The sequence below is a fragment of the Ixodes scapularis genome, unplaced genomic scaffold, assembly GCF_016920785.2.
Source record: "Ixodes scapularis isolate PalLabHiFi unplaced genomic scaffold, ASM1692078v2 PGA_scaffold5__190_contigs__length_132052651, whole genome shotgun sequence".
Lineage (NCBI taxonomy): Eukaryota > Metazoa > Arthropoda > Arachnida > Ixodida > Ixodidae > Ixodes > Ixodes scapularis.
The window spans coordinates 87873056-87888543 of record NW_024609880.1 but is presented as its reverse complement, the minus strand read 5'-3'; the positions used below and the strand labels follow the sequence as shown (position 1 = coordinate 87888543).

Sequence of the window (15488 nt, the reverse complement as noted above, 5' to 3'; positions counted from 1 at the left end):
GTGCGCTTAGTCAGCATACAACGACCACTGTTACACTTGTTTGAACAAGATTGCAGCTTTAGCGGGCTGCTCGACTGCCATGTTGTGGCAGCATTTTTTGAAAATGAGTTGCTTACGTAGGCTGCACTCGATTAGAAGGCTGGGAGGCATATTGAATCACATTTGTCCAATCTGTCTGCCAGAATGTGTGAAAGTAGAACAGATAGCACATCGAGCAGCTCAACCTTGACCAAGGTTTACTGTAGGCCTGCGCAGTGCTTTAGATAGAACACATCTAATTTCACTCTCCTTTATCACAGTGTGGAGCTAGAAACTAGTGTGCCCTACCAGCTGGTGGTGGTGTGGTGACCATAGCTAGATGCCGGTACTTTGCTTGGCAGTACTTAACTGAGAAAAAATTTTCGCCTTTTGCCAAGTTTCACTGAGGCAGTATAGTTTGCTGCCTGATGCTATTGTAGAGCGTGTATCCACCACTTAGAGCTACATGAGACTGGTTCAATCAAAATGAGAATTATATATTGTCCTTTCAGAAATACATAGTAGTAAACTTTATAACTTGCCATATAATTCTTTTCTTCTTTTAAGCTTTCTTTTTGTGCAAACAACACTAACAGCTGGCATTGAATTAAAGTATGCCTAAAGTCGGCAAGCCTTTGAAAAACTCTATCGCATTGCCGCAAAGCAAAAAGAAAAAAACATAGCATATCGTCTGCTTTTTTTCCCTGCTCTCTCTTGGGATCACTGGTATGCCGATAGAGCAAATAGTCGTAACCTGTTATAAAATAAGGTGTGTAAGTTGTGCACATAATGATGGCATGCAGTTAGGTAGTAAAAATAAGTGTAAGACACTTCACAAAGCAGAACAAAAAAAGTGCAATAATATTCAGCAAAAAAAAAAAAGCAATATGCCTTTGCCTAGGAGCGGAGGGGGAGAGAGGAGCGACAATTGCAAGCCACTTTATGGCGGCTGTGTCATGTGATTCCAAGATGGCAGCACCTATGCAACAAAGGGTGAAAAGATCTAGAATTTCAGAACTAAATAAAAAGGATGGCATGAAACCATTGGCAGGGGTCTGCTCTGCTAGCTCGGATGCGACAGGGGTTCACCATCACCCTGATGCAATCACTGTACCAAAGTCCTTGCCCTATTGTGCTGCACTCTACTTCATTAAAATAGAGACTTTGCACCACCAATGTGCTGAAAAATAATTTCCTCAATGCTCCAACTATTTGCTAAGGCTTCGTTATATGCCACTGTCTTATAGCAGATATTTTTCAACTTTTGATTATTGCTTGATTTACTGTAGGTATGAAAACTTTTGGGTAACTGCAGCAGCTGACCACATAGTCACCCCCTCGCCAAAGCGAGGGGTGACCTGCAGCCTGTTTGGAAGCCTAGCTTGTAGCCCAAGCTACTGTTGCATTAGTAGAAGACTGCATTTGGAAGACAGTGTGGCTGTAGCTAGCTTCAGTTGCTGCATTGGAATGTGCATCTATTGATATTAGGTGACCATAGCAGACAGAACATATTGTGCAGGGGGAGACTGGTGTGGTGAGATCAGGCGAGTATGTGGGCTCTAATATTTTGACAAGCCTTGCATGAAAGGTTTTTCTTTTTCTCACCTGGAACATGGGGCTGAAGTATCAAACTGCCCGTGATGTCGCAAACGAAAAAGGATATCACCAGAACATCTCGGTGCTAATAGTCGCTGACAATATGAGAAATGCGGGGCATCTCTTAATGCCCAACCTCCAGCGAGCACTTGTCGCCTTTTCTCATGCTTTCGCTCGGCGTGGATTGTTGAAGCTTGCAAGATGCCAAAGCATTGCCAAATGTAGGAAGCTCCTCCCTGCCATTCTCGTCTTACATTTAGTCGTCGAGGCACACTCCAAGTTGGTACAAAAACATGTGATGGTCTACTGAATACACAGACACGATTCGGGCGATATGTTAGATATCGTCGTTAACGGAATGCGAATGGCTGGGAATGTCTTACAAATGTTCGACCTCTATGCATTGCCGAAGATAGGAAGCTAATGCTGGAGGCAGGGAACTGAGGTTTCTCCCAGCGTCCTCACCTCGTGAGCGACTTTTAAAAGTCGCAATGCTACACCATGCAATAAAGGTTTCTACGAAACCAAATGTGGTTGATCTTATCAAAAGCAGGTTATAAATCAAAATAAATTATATGAACTTGCTTCCGTCAACAACAAATGGTGCTGTGTATTCAAATTTACATAAAACAGTTTTTCCTAAGCAACCTTCGAAAAAAAAATTGCATTGAATAGTGCCGCTTTTTGACTGGAGTAAAAAGACCCATCTCTGTGTATAACTATTTAGACACTTTCAAACGAGCATACAGTAAGGAAACGAGGCAATGACTGTCTACCCTATACATGTCACCAGCGTCCTATACTTGTACTACGAGACCTCTTCCAGCACAATGGAAGATCATGATTTCTCGGAGAGGAAATACATGCTTGAATAAAGGAACAAACAAATCTGTGCCGCCTTTAACAATAAAACAAGATATAAAATATGCACTCACAGAACAGCCTGGTTTTAATTTCTTTATTGCTTATAACATTTCGGTGTCAACTGGATTGATTGCTACAATGCTGTTAGTCAATATTAGTGAAAAAAAAGGTGTGCTTGCATTGACCAAAGTGTGAACACTGTAAAAACATATCTCCAACAATATCCGGTCCCGCTGGGCAATGGTAGCAATACATGTACAAACATTCTCATATCTAGGTCAGTTGACAAGCTTCTGAAAACGCCAGACGCCTTTTTGTGGTGCGTCCGCTCAGTGGCACCTGCCACACTATGCACATTACCTGCAGTGGAAAGTGATTTTATTGTGGTTCTTATAGCTCTTGGGCACCTGTTTCCGCATTTAGCGGTGTCGCCGTCTATGTAACTACCTCGCTAAATTTAGCGGGAAATTGAATTGGTGTTGAGGTCACGTGACGTCAATTTTCCTGCCAAGTCTAGCGGAGAAACTGAATTTGTTCATGGGTGTTAGTCATCTAACGTCATTTTCACCCGCTAAATATGTGTTGGGTCACCTGACGTCAATTTCCCCGCCAAATTTAGCGGGGAAACATAACCCGCTAAATTGGGCAGGAAATTTAGTTAAAATTATCTGCTAAATTGGAGGGAAAGGAGAGGTAAACCCTCCCCTCCTCGTCAAGTGCTGCATTTTACTTTTGCATTACAGAGAATTGTAAACGTCTCATTTTTTTTTTTAACGCTGCTCTTCTGTGGAGCTTGTCAATCGATAGATCTGAGAACATTGGCGTGTACCGCCTGAACGGAGGCATCCGTTTTCCCAAGCACCGGTTTTGAAACCCTCCTTTTCTTGAATCCTTTCAAGAAGACACTCAGTTAAAGGGCAACTCCGGTCCATACTTTCGAGTTTGGGATTATGACTGTTTTTAGTGCAGTCAGCGTCCGTGAATTGCAAGGCGTAATTTTTTTCTCGTTATCGTGTGTGGTTTAAAGGATATCGACGCCCCAAAGTTTTGTTTGGGGCGCAGCCAACAAAACCGAAACTAGCCGCTCGAGGCCCAGGCAACACTGGAAATCAGCCGCTATGTGAATGTGACGCTAGCCATCTAAAGATAGGAAGTAAGCTGATTTTGTTTTAATTCTGTGTATGTGGTAGTTATCCAGCATATGTAGCAAGAGTTAGTGCGTATACCCAAAAGCTGGTGACTGGAAAACCCGTGAACTCGTACGATGCCGTACTCGGCAGCCGCCGCCGTGCGTGCGCTATGCTGTACCCGTCGCTTGTATACCCATAAGCTAGCAACTGCAAAACAAGTGAACTCGTTCGGTGCTGTACTCGGCGGCTATCACCGTGTGTGCGGTCTTCTGTACTCGTCGCTCTGCCTAAATTGTCATCGGGGCTCCTTGGATGGAGCGGCGTTGGTCTACGCCGCGCTGCCAGTGACGTACAGTACTGGGGGCCCTCTCGCTTTCGCGCGGCGGGTCAGTCCGAGAAGCAAAGCTTTGAGGCTCTCCGGCGTGGGCCGCGGCGCCTGAACACACATGTGCTGGGCTGTACGCGTCTGTTTTTTCGTTCTTTTTTTTTCCTCGGGCGTGTAAAAGCCGAAGTTCAAAGTCCACTTGCCGAACAGCGTTCACCCACACCTTCTCCGATTTCCGGTCTATTGGAAACTTGTGAAAAAGCACCTCCGTGCTGCGCAGCGGGTTGTTTGAGCATCCCACAGCGCTACAAGTTGCACTCGGCATCTTTCGAGGAACAGCTGGGCAGTCTTGGGCGCACCGATGCTTGCTAAAACGAGTTTTGGAGTCCTCGCAAGCAAATAAACTAAAGGCTACACCGATGCTACATGGGCTACAGATAAAAGCAACGGCTAAACACGCCAATCACAAGTCGAAGTAGCGGTGGTAGCGGCTCAGAGAAGTGCACTCCGCGCAACGCCTGGACCGGAGAAAAAAAAAAGAATGATACTGACGTCACGGCCCAATGTCGCTTTAGCGATCGGCAACCCGCTGGCCGCCCGCTAAGGAGCAGCGGCTCGTCGCATTTTTATTATCGGCATTAGCTGAGAATGCGGCGTCCCACGGATGCAATATTCTCGCTGAGGTCGTCTTTTGTGTCACTACAGCGATACCAGTAATTTATTTCATTTTGAGTTTTGGCCGGAGTTGCCCTTTAAGAGAAAATGGCGACAAACAACCTTTTAGCAAATTTGTTTTTAGAAATACGCAATTCACCGAACTTGGCTGCATGCTCTAGCATTTGATTGTTCCGCCTTTGCCAATGACGAAGCCGAGCCGGTCAGTCAGCAAGTCAGTCGCTTGGGCGGCCAGCATGTTCAGAGTATTATAGACAAGTTTTCGTGCATGTCACAACCCTGCTGTTTTCACAATAATAATTTTACGTCCTGCCTGGTTTACGGCCTAATAAAGAAGAGCGGGTGCTCAAAGCATAGGTCAACAAGCCTCACTGAATCGTGCGGTAGCCTTTAGCATCTTTCAGACGACGATCGAATGGAATGACTGAACGGCACTTTTCTACAACTGCTTGTTGTAGGTGCAGTACATTGTATTAGCTTAAAATAAAGGCACACAGCTAAAGCACCTCAGTGATGCCTAGCGGGTAGCGAAACAAATCTCTCTGTAACAAAGCGTGCGTGGTTACCGAGACATCACGTTATTCAGAGTGCAGATGCAGAGTATAACCACTGTACAGCTTTGTCTCCGTATTTGCATTATCTTCCAAGGTATTGTCCAGGTACAGGCGGCACTGCCGAGCAGACAAGCAAATAAATAAATATTTAACAAAGGGTACTATTCAGTTTCGTACCACCAAATAGTTGACAGCTGCCCGATGCTTTCCGGATATGCGAAAGCAAAACATTTCATCAACACAAGTGCTATCCGCCACCGCTTAGCCACGTGTTCTTTGCGAACATAACTGGGCTGCCTAACAATATTACAGAACGCCGCAAGTTAAATAATTGATTTCAAAACAAAAGCGGTTCTTGCAACTGCGCCACATAAAAAGAACAGTGCAGGTAGAGCTGCATGGTACAGCTGCAACGGAAAAAGAATAACACAAGTGATCGATGACCGGAGCGGCAAAATCGCGATACGCGGCGCTATTGTTCCCGAGCGCGCCGATAGCGAGAGTGCCAGTCACGTTCCATGTTTTAACGCGGGGGTGGCTATCAGAAAGCAGCCCATCCTAAAACCCGGATATCGAAAGCTATATTATCCCTCAATTTTCTGCCGGCCGCCCCCGCGTTGAGATATGGAACGTGACTGGCACTCTCGCTATCGGCGCGATCGGAAGCAATAGCGCCGCGTATCGCTATTTTGCCGCTCCGGTGATCGCTCACTTGTGCTACTCTTTTTCCGTTGCAGCTGTACCTACGTTTGTGGATATTTGCTAGCAAAATAGCAGGTATTGAAAGCAGGAAAATTAACCAGAACGTTTGATGGGTTTGGGAGGGAAAGAAACGTGGACAAAGGGCAAGCAGTTCAGAGACGACCCACCAAGCTAACGCTGTACAAAGAACAATCTGAACCTGAAATACTACTTTCTGTACAAACACAAGATACCCACGATATTACACGATAAATAGCCACCAAAATTAACGTACCAATTAGACAGTGCTGTTCGTAAGTCGCTTAAATCGCCGAAGTCGCGGAACGTTCACGATGCAAAACGGCCATCTTGGAAAAATCAAAATAGTGATGGTGATAGCGATGGGCCTTCTGTAAAAACTACGAGGACTTACTTGCTTTTTTTTCGTTTTCTTGTTTTAAATTAATGTTAAGGAACAGATAATCACCTTAGCAGAAACTTAATATTAAACAGGTTATATCTATCGTCTTTCCATCAAACTTTTTGGAGCTTTATCTTCTCAATAATTACCTTCTCGCATGTTTCACAGTAATCCGTGGCATGGATTCACCACACTATTTTTGTCAAGTGTGGCAAGAGGTATGCACCACCATCAGAAAAAAATATGAGAATTTATTTAATTACGACAGGAAGCCACGAAAGGGGAAGATGGCAAGACTCGATCCACCAAAAAGGAGTGGGCCTAAGAGTGCAGTCTTGGTCCATGATTCACGACGGTAACCTATGATGAATGCAGAGAACAAAGGAGTCCATCAGGTCAACAGGAACCAATATCTGACCCGAACATGCAAGGAAAACGCTCAGTTGGAAAACTCACTCTTGGAACCAGGACCGCTGGCGTCCACCGAGACCAAACTAAATACAATAACAGCGCCACCCTTCTGCGACGAATTAAAACATGCAAGTTGTTTTATTTAGCTACTGCAAAATGGCCCTGCGAGATGGCGCCACGTAGAGTTCCTGTATAGGCTCTTTACAGGAGCCATAGTTGCATGACTGTTTTCCACGCACCGCCGCACCGCTACTCACCGAGATGCGACCATGTGAGGAGCAGACTCAAATGCCGTGCACGAAAGTACACATTGCACGCACCCTGGCATACGTTCCCCTGCTTTTGAGCGCACCGTGCTGCCATTCGCCGGCTCCTTATACCGTGCAGGAAAGACGGCGCTACGGGGATGAACACGCAATTCTGGCTCCCGTAGGGAGCCTATACAGAAGAGTCAGCGCCACTGACTCTTCTGCGACTCGACGGAACCACTAAGTGTAGCCGTGTAGTTTCCTTAGTGGCTGATGTGGGAGAAATGGCGGCGTTGCAATAGACTTCTTCCAAACCGACGCGCCCCATCGCGGCGAAATACCACGCAGTGCCCTCTGGGAACTTGTTGGCCACTTAGTTTCGGTTTCTACTGAGCAGCTTCATCTCATGCTATCACGCCGCGACCGAATACACTGCTCATGTTTTCGATTATCTGAGTCTTTTTACGAATGTACAATACACTCATTCTCGAGCGATACAAAACGAAGACCGGGGCACTTTCCTTGGTTCCAGAAACACCGGATATTATGCGTGCGTATGCAAACGTAGTAAGACGTGGCTTAGTCACCTCACCCCACGAGTGCATCTTTGAGCTCAGTGTCAGTAATCCCGTCCAGTACCAGTGAACTACAACTGAAATTTGGTCACCTTGAGCCCTACACATATTTTGTTTGCCAAACGTACGCTTCTTGTTACTTCACTGGGCGAAAAGCAAGCCACATCCTCACAGGAGTATCAAAGTTAAGCCCAGCATTGGCGCATTAACTTTTAAGGAAACAATAAATTCAACCTTACTACTGCACAAAAGTTACTGTGATGTCTTCCTCATGTCATCACATATCTCACACTCAAATTTTATGCTGATAGAAGATTAAGTTTTCGCAAACGCTAAGATCGGCTAGCTACGACGGAGGCCCTAACAAGCGTCCCCAACTCCTCCTCAGCCTTTTTGGACGAGCTTTTACTGACGCCCAAGATCTGTGCCTGAATGGTGCGTCTGAAATTATCTCGGCATACTCAGTCAGAAAGAAAGCAAACACATAACAAATATTATGGCCATTAGCAACCGTCAAATGCACTTTGAATAATTTTGTTCGTTCAACACACCGCAGAATTCATGCCTGTCCAGTGCACTTCCAGCGAACGGTGCGACATTGTTCACACAAGTGCTCGACTTCTGCTTTCTTTTTTTGTATGTGCGAATGTACCTATATTATTGCAGGATAACTTTATGCGCATACGTGATGTTGAATATTAGTGGAAGCCAAGCGGGTGGGGACTTCACTTTGTGCAGTGCTGCGGGGCAGTACAGATAAGAGATGAGAAGTGTGTTCGAATGGAGCTTTTCAATGGCACGTCAGAGTTTTACTTCGCATACTCAGGCGTATTAAGAAAAACAGTAATTGCAAAAAGTTATATTTCGTCTATGGACGCACGAAAAAAAAAAAAAACCCAAAAAACTTCTTGATCAGCAACACTAATGTAAAGGCGCGAGCTCGATGTATGCATACTTATTGGTTGCTACAGCTTGTTGATTCGTACACAAGCAAGATCCCTGAGCTTCGCAGCGTCGACATTCCCAGCACTGGCTCGTCCACATACCTCGAACCGCTAACAAAAAGGCTCAAGTACAAAAATACAACAAGCATGCGTTAAGACAAGCTATCCTTCTCGGGCTTGCACTAAAGATTCGAGGTCTGGCCATTTAGGTTAGTTTAGAGACCACAAATGACGCTCTCGATACCAGAAAATATGAGATAACGGTCGTTTATGGTCCACGCTCTGTGTATCTCTTGTCGACGTGTCAATCGAAACCAAAACCATGCCACTCTCCTCCCTGGCTAACTACTTCCCAGAGTGCAACGCGCGCCGTGTTGCATGCAGGAATTTATGGAAGTAGTCTATTGCATTTAGTTCGGTTCTCGAGTATGGATGGAAGCCACTAATCATTTCTTCCTAACAAAAGCTGGCATATGTAGATTTTTCACTGAAAAAAGTTAACCTTGGGGGCTTAGTCCCCCATCCTTAAAATCTGCCCATGATGCATGTGCCAAGAAAATGAGGGAGAAGAGTGGAAGAGAGCACGCAAGGACGTCAGGACACCCGAGCTCTGGTTAGGGGGATTGGTGGGTACACCTAAAGCTAGGTGCCTTTGTCTCCACTGCACTTGTCGAGGACGTTTCAATGCGAGAGCCAAACACTGGACGCCCGCGTTCTGCAGTCGAACGTGTTCAACGAGTGCAGCAGAAACAAAGGCTGCCTTTATCTCCACTGCACTCGTCAAACGCATTCGAATGTGAATGCGAAACGCTGGACACCGACGTTCTGCATGTGCAGTACAGACAAGGGCAGTTAGCTTTAGGTCTACCCACTAATCGCTCCAATCGGAGCTCTGCGTTTTGACATTTCTGCACTCTCATCCCCTCCTCTCTCTCAATTTCTCGGCACATAGAGTTCTGGAAGTTTAACAACAGTGGCTAGCGAAAAATCCAACAGACATGACATCCACAAAAAAAAATAAGCAGCTTTCTTTGGGATTTTTTTGAAGGTGTTCTAAAATGCACTGAGAACTCCAAGTCGAGTTATTCCGTTCGGAGCTGAGGGAGTTGATACTGAACGCACCATCCCCACTACTGCAAGGGAGGTCACGTGGAAATATTGTGTCCCTGAACTGCTCCTGCCGCTTCAAACACCTTAGAGTTGTCGGAGCTGCTCATCGGTTTCAAGTCGTACCCAAAACCAGCAATGCGTGTTGACCCAAAACCAGCAATGCGTGTTGCTGTGAAGGGGGGAATAACTCATCAGCTGCCCAAAAACTATATGAGTAACTTATCCCATGAGTAGCGGGCCTTATAGCAAGCTCGTTTCAAATGCACTGGCATTATGCGAGTCATCTCATAGAGTGCACCGCACTCGCGGAGTGCCGCACAAAGAACCGGTCTCAAACTAACTTACCGAGTGCAGCCTGATGCTGTCACCATCTGCATTGTAGTAAGAGTGCAGACCTCAAACTGAAATTAGCGCTACGCTGTTCGACATGACGGGCAGGAATGCGATTGAGAGTTGCTGCAACGTGTAGTTTATATCTGTGATGACTTCAAACAGCACGGCTGTAAGAGATATTTACAGATGGCATTAGTTCCTGTAACCTGCTCAGTACAAAACAGCTGTAACTTTTTGTTAAACAATACACTGGAAAAAACTGCGCAAAAGCTTGATCAGAGCAAACGCAAGAAATTTAAAGGCTAGGCACGCCTTGCGGAACACAAGGATGCCCACACGACTCTTTCTCTGAAGCGTGCTCCTTCTGTACGAACATCCCAAGTTAATTTTAGGGTTAGAATATTTTTTGCCAGTTTCACGCTCTTTTGGATGGGTGCGAGGCGGGCTCACTCTTGTCGTAAAGCGGTACTCGGTCTTGTTGACTGATATTGCCGTTTCGTTTGACACTGCGATGTGCAACACTCTCGAAGCTAGCTAGCTGTAGGGCACGTTTCATTCTTGATTATCGCCGCTTGTCCAGAAAGCTCTGTGACACTTTGTCGCTGCCAGATGACACTGTGCTCAACGTGCCGTTGCGCCCAACGGACAGGCCACGTGGCACACTTTCGGTACTGGATTGGCTTCGATGGCTCGCAGCATTCAGAGTAAAGTGCGGTATTGCATTTTGCGCTCTAGTAACTCACCACTGCCGAGCTGCTACGCCAGAAGCGCTCAGCAGACCCCACCAACTCACCTCTACGTTGACAGGGCGGTAGGAGCCATGTGGTTGGTGGGCCAAGCTTTTATTGCCTCATGTCCGACCTGCACATCTGTATGAGAAAGGGGCATGATAAGTGATGCAAGACTGACAATCGGCTGGTTCACCGAGCATGTAGCCTCCAGTGCCCTGTCAGTTAAGGGGTGAATGAAGTCTAAAGTTGGTATATAACAGCCGTCTACTGTCCCACTCTCAGGCACGCCACCCATGACCAGTCCAGTCGTTGATCTTTAAAGGGGTTATGACACGAAAATTAAACGGATAGACTATTCTTGAAATGGAATGCTCATAGGCTACTTAGTATATACACCAAGTTACGCAATTTTTAGAGCTCTGATAATTGCAATATTCAATTTACGAATTTTTATAATTTTCATCTGGCGACCAGGCAACACTGCTCAACTTAGTCACACCATGGTGTCCATAAACCATGCGACCATGAACACTCTCTCATTCTAGGCACCCCCATGATCGCCCAAGCTCTTCTCGTCGCGGTACGACGCTCAAACAGCTCGGTAAACTGAAAGCTATTCTCGCTCTCGCCCCCCGGCCGGTTGACCTTCCACCCTGCATGCGCCTGCGAGACATTCCCGGACGACGGTGACCACGGCGAACTCGTCGTCCCTGGAGCTCGTCGCCAGCGGGTCGCAGTCAAAATGAACAGCTTCCAACATCTCTTGATAGCAATCACTCTCATCGCTGCTTCGATCAATGTTGAACACTTCGACAAGGCGATCGATGCCGTAGACGTAATCGTCACAGACCGGATGCTGGAAACGTGGAAGGTAAACGAGGAAGCTGAGGCTCGATACGCCAAGAGAGCCAAGTCTGTGAGTGTGTGCAAGTAGACACCACGCTGGAGGCTGGCTACGTCATCAGCCTCCAGGTCCGCCCGGATCTGAGGGGCCCGCATATAAATCGATTTATCCACGAAATTATCGCGCCTTTTTCAAAACAAATTTAGCAGGATTATAGGAACATACAATGGGTCCTAGCAGTATAGTTATGTAACATTTTATTTTTGGCATGTCATAACCCCTTTAAGCAAGGTTAAGCAATGACTGCCTTGTGCCACCACACATGAAGGTGTCCACGGAACAAAGCCGCATTGGTCCTGCCATAACCCACACCTTGTCGAGGTAGAAAACTTTCGGGCCCTTTATTTCCTGTGTTGTACAATACCCCAAGAGGTACCTCTGTTAAAACGGGACTATTTTGACCCCCTCGGTCAGAAGCGAGGCCCCTTGCGGCCATTCAGCGCCGTCTACTCATTCATAGATGTTGCTCCTTTCGACAAAATGTCTGTGGCGACAGCTGGAGCTAGTGAAAAAGCGGACACCATAGCTCTTCCCAAAGCACCCTGTTCTTCCTCAAGAGCGGCTAGTTTATCCAGGAACAGTGCAATGGTGCTTGGTGGTCTATGATCGCAGACCACCGGTCATAGCCGCACCAACGGCGGCGGCGGCGCCCCCCCCCCCCCCCCAACTGACGTCACTCAGGTGACAAGCATTTCACTCACGTGACGTGACTCCAAGCCATACTCACTATGGCTGGCGACAACGCATAAAAGGCATGCGCTGGCCCTTTGACCCATGCGGAGTGCAGTGCAGGAAGTGGAACGGCATCGGTGACCCAGTCGCTGCAGTTACCCAGAACTGTTTGACTGCTGTCTCGGCGAAGGTGCAGGCCCGCTGTTTGATGCACGTAGGTAGAAGCCATCAGCCGCAAGCATCGGACACCTGGGGTGGAAAATTTTGCACCCAACAAAACAATAACCATGAGAAGAGTGGTCTAGCCAGTGAATTGCAAAAACATAAAAAGCAGGCACATAAAGAAGTATTTCTGTTACCTTGTCTTGCAAAAACACAAAAAGCAGGCACATATAAAATTATTTCTGTTACCTCGTCTCATGCTCAAGCATTATTTTGGATAGTATACATCAATAATGCCTGTCTCGCAGTGGCTTTCTGAACAAAATGTAGTAGAAAATACAACCAGTTGAATACCAAAGGAGAAGTAGAACAGAGAGGCACTAATTTGTTGTCACTTTAACATGCACACTATGGAAGAGCACAACTCTTCGCCATTAACCTGTAGCAGAATCGCTTAGCAGTTCTGCTGCAGGTGTGAATGTACCACGAGGCAGAATACAGTATTTGTGCAGAAAACACCATCGCAGGCCTACCAGGACGAACAGCAACATATTTACCCGCCACAAATTCAACGCGCCGTGAGGGCCATTCGCGAAGCCTGATCTGTTTGTAAATCCCGTCTTTCGACAGAACGCTTTTGTGACTGCACGAGCTCGTCAAAAGCTGACATTCCCAACAATGCAAGTATGGCACGCGAAGAGCCCTCTCCAGGCGCTTGAGACCGGCCTACCAGAAGTAAGCAGCCCATGGGCGCGTTCAGTAGCGCCTCCCTTGCCCCCGAAGGGAGTGCCTCGAGTTGGAGTCATCGGAGCGCCTACTGAACGGCAAAAAAACCCGCGGCTCCAAACCTGCTTCTACGCAACTTCCGCTTCCTCCCCTGCGCCAGACGGTCTCCGAATAAACTGGTAGCAGACGATGGCGAGCACGATCGCTTTTATTTGACCCCGGTATTGAAGAAGTCTTTACAAGGTCGTTGAAGAACAAGCGGGTGATTGTACACATCAGCGCTGCTGTTCGAAGCGATGCAACGCGATCGAGCCCTTCGCTTGGCGGTGCAAAGGCAGCTACTGTTATAAAAGCCGACAAAAAACGTCGTCAGCACACGCAAAATACAGAGCTCAGCGAATCTACCCCGCCGGTTGCGATACTTTTATACGGCCATAAGTTTGTTCTGCCCTTCGTAACGAACTTCCTATAAAATGTATTCGTATACACACGGGAAGTTCGGCCGCGCTCGGCGATCAAGGTTTTGTCGGCCGAAGCGAGCCTCAGCCAACGTGCACCCCGATTTAGCTACGCAAACAAAACATTAATCGGTATCATGCTCTGCGTGAGTGTCCAACCGGCTTCCAAAGTCGCGTTCATACCCTGTTTTGCTCTGTTGAGCGCGGACAGGACTATCGTCAATTACCGAGTTTCCGTGCAACGGTGATCAAGACACAGCGTCAAATGAACGTTTGCGTTGTTTATTAGCATATTCAAACCAAACAAAATACTGTCCAATGCATTTTCCAAAAGAGCCTTACCTGAAAAAGATATTCGAACGCGTTATTCGTCTTACCTAGAGCACTTTTCATTAACAAAAGCGAGCAAACTGCACACCCGCGACAGAACCGAAGCAGCTTATCCCGCCATTTTGTTTGTTTTTGTTCTCTTTTAGCGCCGGAAATCGTCACCAGTCAGGAAATGACGTCATTTTAGCTCCTTTGACTCTACGCGCACCGTCTCCGGACTCGGTGCTTCGGAGCTTGACTCCGAAGCCCCGGAGTTACGTGCACCGGAAGTGACTTTTGGCCGTCCAGTGGAAGGAGTCAGTGACTCCTTGACTCCGGGGCCGCTACTGAACGCGCCCCATGGCAGCACCGCGAAGACCATCACCGCGAAGATTGCTGCTGGGCCTAACACACCATAACTTTCATCTGTACATTACATCATCACGTAATCACCATCACTAGACACGGCACCGCGGGCCTCCTTGGTACGGGCTCTTGCCTTTCTGCGGTGCCGCGGCTCTCCTGAGCAAATAAAACATTACATTACATTACATGCAAATGCGGTGCAGGCGGCACTTGGGAGCCACATGCCACTCCCGTTGATTATCTCTATTATCTTCTTCTTTGTCCCCGACGCTACGTGAGGTAGCCAAGCGCTATCAAATTCCACCACAGCGGTGTTGAATCGACGATCGAACGCCACTAGTAGGTAAATTCCACTCACCTTTTACTTTCCGAGCAAGCGTCCCACGGGCCTCCATGTGGCGAGACGGGGCCTGTTACTGGCTTGCATGAATGCGCTGAATGCGCTGTGGACTTCACTGCCGACGCTCGTTCCCAAGCATTGAATATCACGACCAACTCCACTCGGCAATACCGCCGCACATAACACGACATTGTATAATACAAGAAAGACCGCTGGAACCACTGACCGCTCCGAAAAGCGCCCAACAAACACTTGGAGAAACAAAAAGTAAAAACGAAAAGTAAAATTAGAAGAAGCAAAAACAAACAAAACAAAAATTTTCGTCACTTCCGGTTTGTGTTGTTTTGCTTTTTCTCTCAGCCAATAGGCGTTGCAACCTTACTGCGGCGAAACGCTCGTCCGCAGTAGCGGTAGTCTGGCAACTATGGTCAGCGGGCAACATTGGTCGGCGAATTTGGGTACGCCAGACGGAGGAAAGCCGAAAAAAAGTTAATCGCATTATTCGTCAGCAGCTTAAACAAAGCGCGAACAGAAAGGTAAGAAACGCCACTAACCTGTATGGACGCACAAGTCGCACCTGTAGCCTGGTCGCGCAGTACTCCGCCTCGTACGGCCGTACGGCTTCGAAGCAGTGTTGCCAGATGGTCCAAACAAAAAACCGCCAAACGGCTGGGAGGTATAGCCCAAATATAGCCAAAGCCATAAAATACATATAGCCCAAAATAGCCAAGACTAAAAACGACGATTTTTAAGCCTCTTATTGACAATTTTTCGTACGCGCAAAAAACAACACGTTAATTCTCTTTTTCAACCCTCAGATGTGCCACTTTTTGTGTACTAGGTCTCCTGATATATATATAAAAAAAAGCTTCAGAAGGATGAAAATTTGTGAAACAATTACCCATCCTTCGTAGGTTTTCAGAAATAGAAAACAT

The 15488-nt window shown here is 47.0% G+C and overlaps 1 long non-coding RNA gene across 1 annotated transcript; it reads right to left on the bottom strand.

The window, feature by feature from the left end:
- Positions 1-6567: 6567 nt before the first annotated feature.
- Positions 6568-10754, bottom strand: LOC120839363. Its single transcript, XR_005715316.3, has 3 exons — positions 10679-10754; positions 9898-10052; positions 6568-6624 (listed from the first exon to the last, which is right to left on the bottom strand). It is a non-coding gene; the product is annotated as an uncharacterized LOC120839363 (long non-coding RNA).
- Positions 10755-15488: the final 4734 nt, after the last annotated feature.